This window comes from Notamacropus eugenii, chromosome 5 (assembly GCF_028372415.1).
Source record: "Notamacropus eugenii isolate mMacEug1 chromosome 5, mMacEug1.pri_v2, whole genome shotgun sequence".
Taxonomy (NCBI): Eukaryota; Metazoa; Chordata; class Mammalia; order Diprotodontia; family Macropodidae; genus Notamacropus; species Notamacropus eugenii.
Genome location: NC_092876.1, coordinates 358,889,580 through 358,899,337, shown reverse-complemented (window position 1 = coordinate 358,899,337; position 9,758 = coordinate 358,889,580). Strand labels below are relative to the sequence as shown.

Sequence of the window (9,758 nt, the reverse complement as noted above, 5' to 3'; positions counted from 1 at the left end):
CATTCTGTGGGTTCTAGAGCTCCAGAATTTTTTAAAAATTCATTTATTACAGGTATTTGACTGGTTTTGGGGGAAGAGTTCTAGCAAGTCCATGCTTTTCCTCTGCCATTTTGCCTCCACTCCCCCCTTTTTTCTGAGGCACTTTCAAAACTTTCTTTTCTCTTCCTACTTGATACTTTTTAACTTACTCTTCTAAAGGAAAGTTTGGATGCTGTAGCATAGAAAACTTCTCTTGCAAATCAGCTAATCCTTTTTCAGCTGAATCCTTTTCACCAGCAGTTTGTCTCTACTTTTACACATAATACGAAAGCTTCTTAACAATGCCCATCCTCTTCTACATATCCCTGTCATTTCTTTCCCTGGTTCTATTGATATTCCTTCCAAACATCTAAATCTCTGGTTTCTCCCTTCTGTAGCCTCAATTTAGAGTTTTCACAAAATCCTGAGCTTTTTAACCCATTCTTTCACCAAGGAGGAATAAGGTAAATCTTCCCATCCTGGGATACCCATTTCCTTCCCTAGAGACTTCTTGTCTCCTAGTAGAAGTTTTATATTTTGCAATGGCAATCCTCCTTGTCATCTGTAGTGCCAATGAGATACCATACCAGCTCCTATGGACATGCATATGTATTTCCAGGGTAAATTTGAAAAATATAAACTCTCTTCCTCTGTTCCTCAAAAATGAAACCTAGACATTTATTCAAACACAAGAAAGTCAAATTCATCATAGTAACAAAGAAACCTAAGCCCATTATCAATGCAGGGAGCATGACCATCCCCAAGGCTTCCCTCCATCAGGCCTACCCACAAACAAGCTCTCTTAAGCAAAATCACTACCTCTCTTACTCATGCTAGCTGCTCTGTTCTGCTGTCTGCTCTCTCTCAGCTCCCCCTCACTCTTTTTTTTTCTTTTGCACCCTTTGTACATCACCCATTTAGCAAGCTCCTTTCATCATGGGCTTCATGTGACTCAGACTGTGGGCTGGGTCAAACCTTAAAGCAGGTCACATGGGTCTATTAAGAGGCAGGGAAGACCTTCAATTTCCCTTTACCATTGCAGTCTGGAGTAAGGAAGATTTGAGTTCAAATCCAGCTCCAGGCAATTATTAGCTATGTGACCCTAGGCCAGTCACTTCCCATTTTTGTCTCAGCTTTCTCATCTGCAAAATGAGAATAATAGCACCTACCTCCCAGGGTTGTTGTGAGAATCAAATGAGACATTTATAAAACACTTAACACAGTATTTGGCACTGGTGCTTAATAAAAACTTTTCCCCCTAAAATACTATACAAAGTCACTTTAATAGTACTAATCATTCTCCATTGGCATTTAGGTAATTGAGGTAATATTTTTCTCTATATATTTATATTGTGAATATTATATTAGTAATGCTGAAGAAAAGGGTGGAACTTATAGGGGGAAAAGACATAGTAAAAAATAATTGCCTGTTTTCTTACCATTATGTTTACCATATTTGAAGGTTGTGCTCTTTTCCTTTCCCTGCAACAAAATGCCATAGAAAGCTTATTACAGACACATACATTTTGAACAGGAATGTCGAATAGTGAGTAGACAGCCAATCTTGAGCAAGGAAGATCTGTGTTCAAATCCTGCTTCTGTATGTCCCTGTACTTGCTGTATGCCCCTGTCAAAGGCACTATTTGAAAGCAATTCCTATGTAACATATGGAACATATTTCTACAGATTTTGAGCAATTGCAGCAGTTAAGTAAACCAAGCAAGATACTTAACTCCCTAAGCTGCTCTCTAAGACTATAAATTGCAGATAAGACACCAATTTGATTTAGTAGAGGGAGTTTCCTTATCCTACATTTCTTTATGCCAATGAAATTAAAGCTCCAGTTTCTATCCCCTTGATGACTATTGGTGCTGGATGTCCCATAATAGGATCAGAGACTTCAAAAGTTAATCCTATCACCTATCCTGCTTCAATCAAATAAGTCAGGTCTCATCTTATTGAGAGACTAAAGGATACCTATATTCTTTCAACAAGGTGATCATTAATTGAGCCTCAAGAAGTAAGTGATCACTAAGTGAAAATTCACTTACTAATTATACTATTTCTAGTTTACAGATAGAGTTATCACAGATCACCATCCATGTTTCTTTCCCTGTCAGATGCATTTTAAGTATGCTGAGGCTGCATGTGAACTGCAAGTTAAAAAGGAGAATGGGTGAATTAAAAAAATCTGTATTCAAATGATGCATGGATGAGATACACAAGAACAAAGAATGTCCTGTTACTTGGAAGGAAGCCAGGGAGCAAAATGTCCTTTGCTAGTTTTTATTTTACTTTTTTTCATCAACAAAGTACTGTAAACCATAGTGTGTCAACTTTACCTGTACTTTTTATGACAGAGGCAAAATTGATAAATCTTCTTCATTGTCCCTATCACATTGGAAAGCTACTCATTTTTGTTAGTAATGTACAAGTTGCTCAAAAGCTTTCCTAGTTGGTCTACTTAGTACAGCAGCAGCCCTTCTTTCTCAACAGTGGTCAACTATAACCCCCAACTTCCCAGCAACCACATCAAAGGGACCTTCAGTTGGCATTGATCTTGGCACCACTTACTCCTTCCAACATGGGAAAGTGAAAATCATTGCTAACGATCAAGGAAACTTTACCATCCCCAGCTATATCACCTTCACCAACACAGCATGTTTAATTGGTGATGCTGCAAAGAATCAAGTTGCCATGAACCCACTAACACAGTTTTTGATGCCAAACGTCTGATTGGTCGCAGATTTGATGATGCAGTTGTACAGTCAGACATGAAGCACTGTCCTTTTACGGTAGTGAATGATGCAGGCAGGCCTAAGGTCCAAGTGGAGTACAAAGGGGAAACCAAAAGTTTCTATCTAGAAGAAGTATCTTCTATGGTCTTGACCAAGATGAAAGAAATTGCTGACGCTTACCTTGGGAAGACTGTCACAAATGCCATAGTCACAGTATTGGCCTATTTCAACTATTTCCAACGTCAAGCCACTAAAGATGCTGGAACTATCACTGGTCTCAATGTGCTCCAAATCATCAATGAGACAAATTCTGCTGCTATTGCTTTTGGCTTGGACAAAAAGGTTGGTGCCAAGAAAAATGTGTTGATCTTTGACCTTAGAGGTGGAGCTTTTGATGTCTCCATTCTTACCATTGAAGATAGCCTCTTTGAGGTCAAGTCCACAGCTGGGGACACCCACTTGGGTGGGGAGGACTTCGACAACATTTCATTGCTGAATTCAAGTAAAAGAACAAGGATATCAGTGAGAACAAGAGGACTGTTCACTGTCTTTGCACTGTTTGTGACCATGCAAAACGCACCCTCTCTTCCAGTACCTAGAGGGAGATTGACACCCTCTATGAAGGTATCAGCTTCTATACATCAATCACCTGAGCCTGTTTGGAAGAGCTGAATGCTGATCTCTTCCATGGCACACTGGACCCTGTGGAAAAGGCCTTAAGAGATTCCAAGCTAGATAAATCACAGATTCATGACATCATCCTGGGGGGGGGGGTGGTTCCATTCGAATCCCCCAAATCCAGAAGCTTCTACAAGACTTCTTCAATGGCAAGGAACTCAACAAGAGTATCAATCCTGATGAAGATGCTGCTTATGGTGCAGCTATCCAGGCTGCCATTTTGTCTGGAGATAAATCTGAGAATGTGCAGGACTTGCTGCTGTTGGATGTCACTATTCTTTCCCTTGAAATTGGTGGATTTATGACTGTTCTGATCAAATGTAATACCACCATCCCCACCAGGCAGACACAGACTTTTACCACCTATTTGGGCAACCAGCCTGGTGTGCTTACTCATGTTTATGAGGGTGAGAGAGCAATGACAAAGGATAACAACCTGCTTGTCAAATTTGAGCTCACAGGAATCTCCCCACACCCAGAGGTGTTCCTCAGATTGAAGTAACATTTGGCATTGATGCAGATGGCATTTTCAGTGTTTCTGCTATGGATAAGAGCACAGACAAGGAGAACAAGATCACCATCACCAATGATAAAGGACGTCCGAGCAAGGAAGACATTGAGCATATGGTCCAGGAGGCTGAGAAATACAAGGCTGAGGATGAGAAGCAGAGAGACAAGGTGTCTTCCAAGAATTCTCTTGAATCTTATGCTTTCAACATGAAGACTAACAAGAAGGATGAAAACCGGCAAGGCAAAATTGATGAAGACAAACAAAAGATCCTTGACAAATGTAATGAATAATTAACTGGATGAATAAGAATCTGAGCATCAGCAGAAAGAACTGGAGAAAGTCTTCAATGCCATCATTACTAAGCTGTACCAGAGTGCAGGGGGCATGCCAGAAGCCATACCTGGTGGGTTCCCAGGGGGTGGAGCAGCCCCATCTGGAGGTGCTTCTTCTGGACCCACCATTGAAGAGGTGGAGTAAACAGCAGAAGAAAGAGCATTCTGCACAGCTTTCCAAAAATTGAAGGACTCAAAATTTGGAGCCAAGGCAGTAGGCATTGCACAGTAACATTTAAGCTACTGTGTAAATCTGGGCAGTCTGAATACTTGAATACGTGCAGAGGAAGAGAAGTGAACAATGTTGTACTTTATCCGTACTGTAAACAAGTGGAAATGCAATTCTTGTCCTGGAGAATAAAAACTATTTAAAATTGGCACCATTAAAAAAAGATCTTTTCCATTTTCTGCCTTGGAATTGCCTTCAAACACTATATTACATACTTTGAACAGAGGGAGGAATACATTTTATCACAGGAAAGTACATATGACCTCATGGATACTACTGAGGCTTGGAGACATGAGACTAATGAATGGACTGTAGCAATGAAAACATAAATCTTGTTCAAGAATGGAATCAGTGTAAGGAGACGCAGGATGTGATTATTCATCAAGATGATATTGACTTGTTAAAAATTTTTAAACCTTTTGGAAGAAGCACTCTAGAAAGCATTTGTATAAAATCAAAGGAGAGAGAAACAGAGGTGATATACTGGGAGTATGCTACAAGTTGCCAAACCAGCTGGAGGAGATGGATGATAAGTTCTTGACAGATTTCAATTCAATTCAATTGTACAAACATTTATCAAGCACCAGTTGTGTGTTAAGCATTAGGGATAGAAATATTAAGTATTAAGTATTAGGGATAGAAATATAAAAATGAAAATATAGCTGCTACTCTTAGGAAACTTATGATCTATAGTCTACACAAATTAAAAAAAAATGCAGAGTTAAGATATAGTTGTAATGAGGGTTTTGGCTATCAGTACCATTAAGAGAACATTCTCTGCTGCATGTGTTTGTCCTTCATTGCCAAAGAAGATCATATCATCAGAGAAGTAATGACGTGACTTGCACTTGACTTTGTTTTGAGTGAGGGAGAACTGCGCAAATCATCAGCCTCACTTGTCCTCCAGTGACCAGATATTCATCAGGATGACTGGAGATGACTCAGGATGAAGCAATTGGGGCTAAGTGACTTGCCCAAGGTCACACAGCTAGTGAGTGTCAAGTGTCTGAGGTGAGATTTGAACTCAGATCCTGCTGACTCCTGCACTGGTGCTCTATCCACTGCACCACCTATCTGCCCCCTACATTCTCTGCTATAAACAGAGCAACTGACATATTTCTAACTTTTTTACTGATGAGTTCATCTTCATCAGGGGGAGGAAATGACAAGAGGAACTCATGTTCTGGAACTAACCCTTCTCCACAATGCAGATGATATTCTCCTTGTCTCTCAACAATTCTAAAATAACATTGATATTCCCTTCAAAGAATCCTGTCATTTCTACCTTGCCACCTTGGAGCTCATGACAAATAAAGAGGGGAATGCTGAATGTGATTTAGCAAATATAGTATACTACCAGAAAGTGGATTTGGAAAGATTTATTTTACCTGATTGCTTTGTTTCATTCTCTTGTTGGATCTTAACCAAGCTGTAGCCACTTTCAGTGGATATCCTCCAAGTCTATGTCCTGGACCCTCTTTTCTCCTATACTATCTGTCTGGTTGATTGCATCAGCTCCCATGGATTCAATTAGAATCTCTTATGCAGTTGATTCCTAAATAATTATAAGCAACTCTTGGTTCTTTAACTCCAGTTAAAAATCACTAACTGCCTTTTGGAAATCTTGAATTGAGTATTCCACTGGTTTTTCAAAATCAGCATACTCAAAGGTGAATTTGTTATTTTTTCCCTCCCATACATTAACCTCTTCCCAACTTGCCTATTAATCTGAGGCCCATCCTTCTAGTTACTTTAGACTTACAACCTTGGTGTCATTCTCAACTTCTCACTTGAACTCACAGCACATATTAATCTATTTTCAAGTCTTGTTGCTTTCACCTTCACAAAATCTTTCATATACATCCAGCATCTCTGCTTAGGCAGCCACCACCCTAGTACAAACCCTAATTAACTCATATCTTGACACTGCAATACTTTTCTTGTTGCTTTTTTTGCTTCTTCTAACAAAACCTCAATTCATCTGCTAAAGAGATCTTCCTAAAGTAGAAGTCTTTCCATGATACTCCCAACACAATAAACTTCAGGGGCTCTCTACTACCCTGTGGATCAAATATAAAATCCTTTGTTTGGTCTTTAAATCCCTTCACAACTTGGCCTCTTACTATATTTCCAGTTTTCTTACACTTTACTCTTGATACCTTTTGCCATCCAGCTTTGCACAGGCCATTTTATCACCAAACTCCATGTCTTTGTATTCTTCCTCTTGCCTTCTTTGCTTTCTTTTACAACTCAGGCCAAATCTCTCTTCCTGCAGAAAGAGACATTTTTTCAGTCTGGTTCCTCTCCCCCACAGTGCTAATGCTTTCCCTTTGAGATTACTTTCCATTTACTCTGTATACATCCTCTCTGTCCATAATTATTTGCATGCTGTCTTTCCCGTTTGAAGGTGAATTCCTGAAGGGGAGGGATCATATGTTTTTGTTTCTTTATATCCCTAGCTCTTACCATAGCTCCTGTCACAGAGTAAGTCCTTAATATATCTGTGTTGATGGTAATTGCAATATCATACAGTGATCAATGGTGAATGACTTAGCTATTATTAGCAATACAATGATCCAAGAAAATTCCAAAGTACTCTTGATGGAAAATGCTGTCCACCTCCAGAGAAACAACTAATGGAGTCTGAATGAAGATCAAGCATATTTTTTTGAAAAAAACTTTATTTTTCTTGCATTGTTTTTTTTTCTCTTGCAACATGGCTAATATAGAAATATGTTTTTCATGACTGCACATGTATAATCTATATCAGATTTCTTGCCTTCTCAGGAATGGGGAGGAGGTGAGAAAAGGAGACAAATTGGAACCGAAAATTAAAGCAAAATATTAACAATTGTTTTTACATGTAACTGGAAAAAATATAGAAATTTATGTGTGTGTGTATATGTGTGTGTTGATCAACTATAAAATAGTTAGCTATGATCTTATGTTTTACTACTCAAAAAAGGAAGTCAGTTTAAGGGAGTTGGAACAACCTAAAAAACATTCTTGTGCCATAATTACAATTGATTCCGGTCAGGAAGAAAATCACAAGTGTTCAAAGAGAATAATGTAGTTGAATAGGGAATTTATCAGGAAACAGACTTAAAAAAAGATAAGAACAGAGAAGGTAAGTGAAAATAGGTAACAGAGATATCATAAAAAAGTTCCAAAGTCCTATATGAATAGTGTCATGAAAGTCAAACCCAGTAGGTGTTAACTTGGTGATTTAAACATGTTGCTAGGCGGGGCAAGTGTCTCACCAATTAGTAACTAAGAGGTATGACCATTTTGTGCTCTTTTTCTAAGTAAGCTAATAGTTGACTCTTGACTCAAGGTATCCTAACTCACTTAATGAGCACTTGCAAATGGAACAATTTCAAGCACTCACCATATCTGATAATCTGATCAAGCCATTAGATAGTGCTAAAAACTTAGACCAAGTAATTTCATGCATGAAACATCACTTTTTTTGTCACTCACATGATTTCCTAGGTTCTTTCTGAGCTATCTATGGATATGAATAGCTTAAATGATAACTTATAAATCTCTCATGGCTCTCTCCATGCCTTCTTGATGATCTCCTTTCCAACTTCATCTGCCCCGGAAATTATTACTCACTCAATTGCAATTAGAACACATTTACTTAGATAGAAATGAAATCAACAAAGTACAGGTTAGAGTTCCAGATCAGTGAGATTTCTTCCAGAATCTGAAATCTCTTCTTAAGCAATTTTTTTTTCACCTGTGATTCCCCACTCCAGTTATTACTTTTGCCCTACCCTCAGCCTCTATCAAGCATCTGAGACTTTGAGGTAAAGGTTAATCTCCATCTCAGTTCACCACATTCACTTCCCAGAATCTGCCTGCTTATAATAACTGCAGTTGTTGCTTTCATGGGCTATTTTTGTGCCTTTCTATTACCAGGTAGGCAAAACTACTGTTGGATACCTCATGGAGTATTCATTGAAAGACCCAAGGTCAGAGACATTTTATTGTCTTCTCCCTAGGCCTCTATCATATTTCTCTGGTGTTCTTATTTTCAAAATGCTTTATAAAAATCTCTTTTGAAATGTCTCTCTTTTAACCTGACATTTGAAGCACCTCAGACACTCCCTCTATATTATATGCCCCAATGCCTTCCTTGTCCTGTGTTCCCTCTAAGAAACTCGAGTAGGAAAACAACTCTCTTCTGAACCATCAGTTACTTGAAATAGAGGTCGCAAAGCACATATTTACTTGGAGTTTGAGAACTAACTGGGATCCTGGAATACAGAATTCAAAGGAACACATATTTTCTCTTAGTCCTACCTGAAAGTTATTGGGAATTCTTATGATCTTTGGCTGGACTTGATCCATAAATAAGAGTTATTTTTTGATTTAATTAACTTTTCAATGAATAAAACTATATCTTTTTTTTCCACACTCCTCCACCCTGCAGAACCAGGAAATTAATAAGAAACAAATTCCAAATTGGTAAAGGCAATCAAGTTCATAAGCCAGCATTGATTCATTAAAACAAAGTCACATCAGAATGACCTTCCCACCTCCCCACAGTTGTTATATGATATGATATTTAGTAAATTGTGGAGACTGGGGAAATTCCATGGGCATAGAAGATCTGACATTCATGGAAATATTTCTTGCAACATCCTTGGGGATAAGATAAAGAAATGTGGGCTAGGTTATAATATTTACTTAGGCAGGTTAAGAACTGTTTGACAGAATAAACACAAAGAGTGTTATTTATGGATCAATAAAACTAGGAGAAGGTCAATATCAGAGGGTTCTAGGACCTTGTTTTTTTCTATTCAACATTTTGATCAATGACGAGGATGATAGCATTGGCTGTACTCATACTTACAAAATTTGTGCATAGTATGAACCTAAGTAGCGTAGCTAATACAGTAAATGACAGAATTGGGATACAAAAAGATTTTGACAAGCTGGAATGGGGAAGTAAAGCTGAAGCTAACAAAATAACTATTTTGAACACTTAGTTAAAAACAATTTTCACAAAGACAAGAGAGTCATGATTAAAACATGATTCATGCATAAAGACTTCCAGTGATGTTAGATTATATTATTGGGTAGAAATCTGAGTAGAGTGAAGGGATAATCCACATGAAGAATATTGCATTCAGAACATTTTAGAAGGATCATTGACAAACTGGCACATACCTAGATGAAGGTGACAAATATCACAAGGAAGCTCAAAAATATGTCACATGAGAGTTTCTTGGAAGAAATAAAGG

The 9,758-nt window shown here is 38.2% G+C and overlaps 1 pseudogene; it reads left to right on the top strand.

Annotated features, from left to right (window-relative positions):
• Nucleotides 1–1,554: 1,554 nt before the first annotated feature.
• Nucleotides 1,555–4,422, top strand: LOC140507951 (heat shock cognate 71 kDa protein pseudogene; annotated as a pseudogene).
• Nucleotides 4,423–9,758: the final 5,336 nt, after the last annotated feature.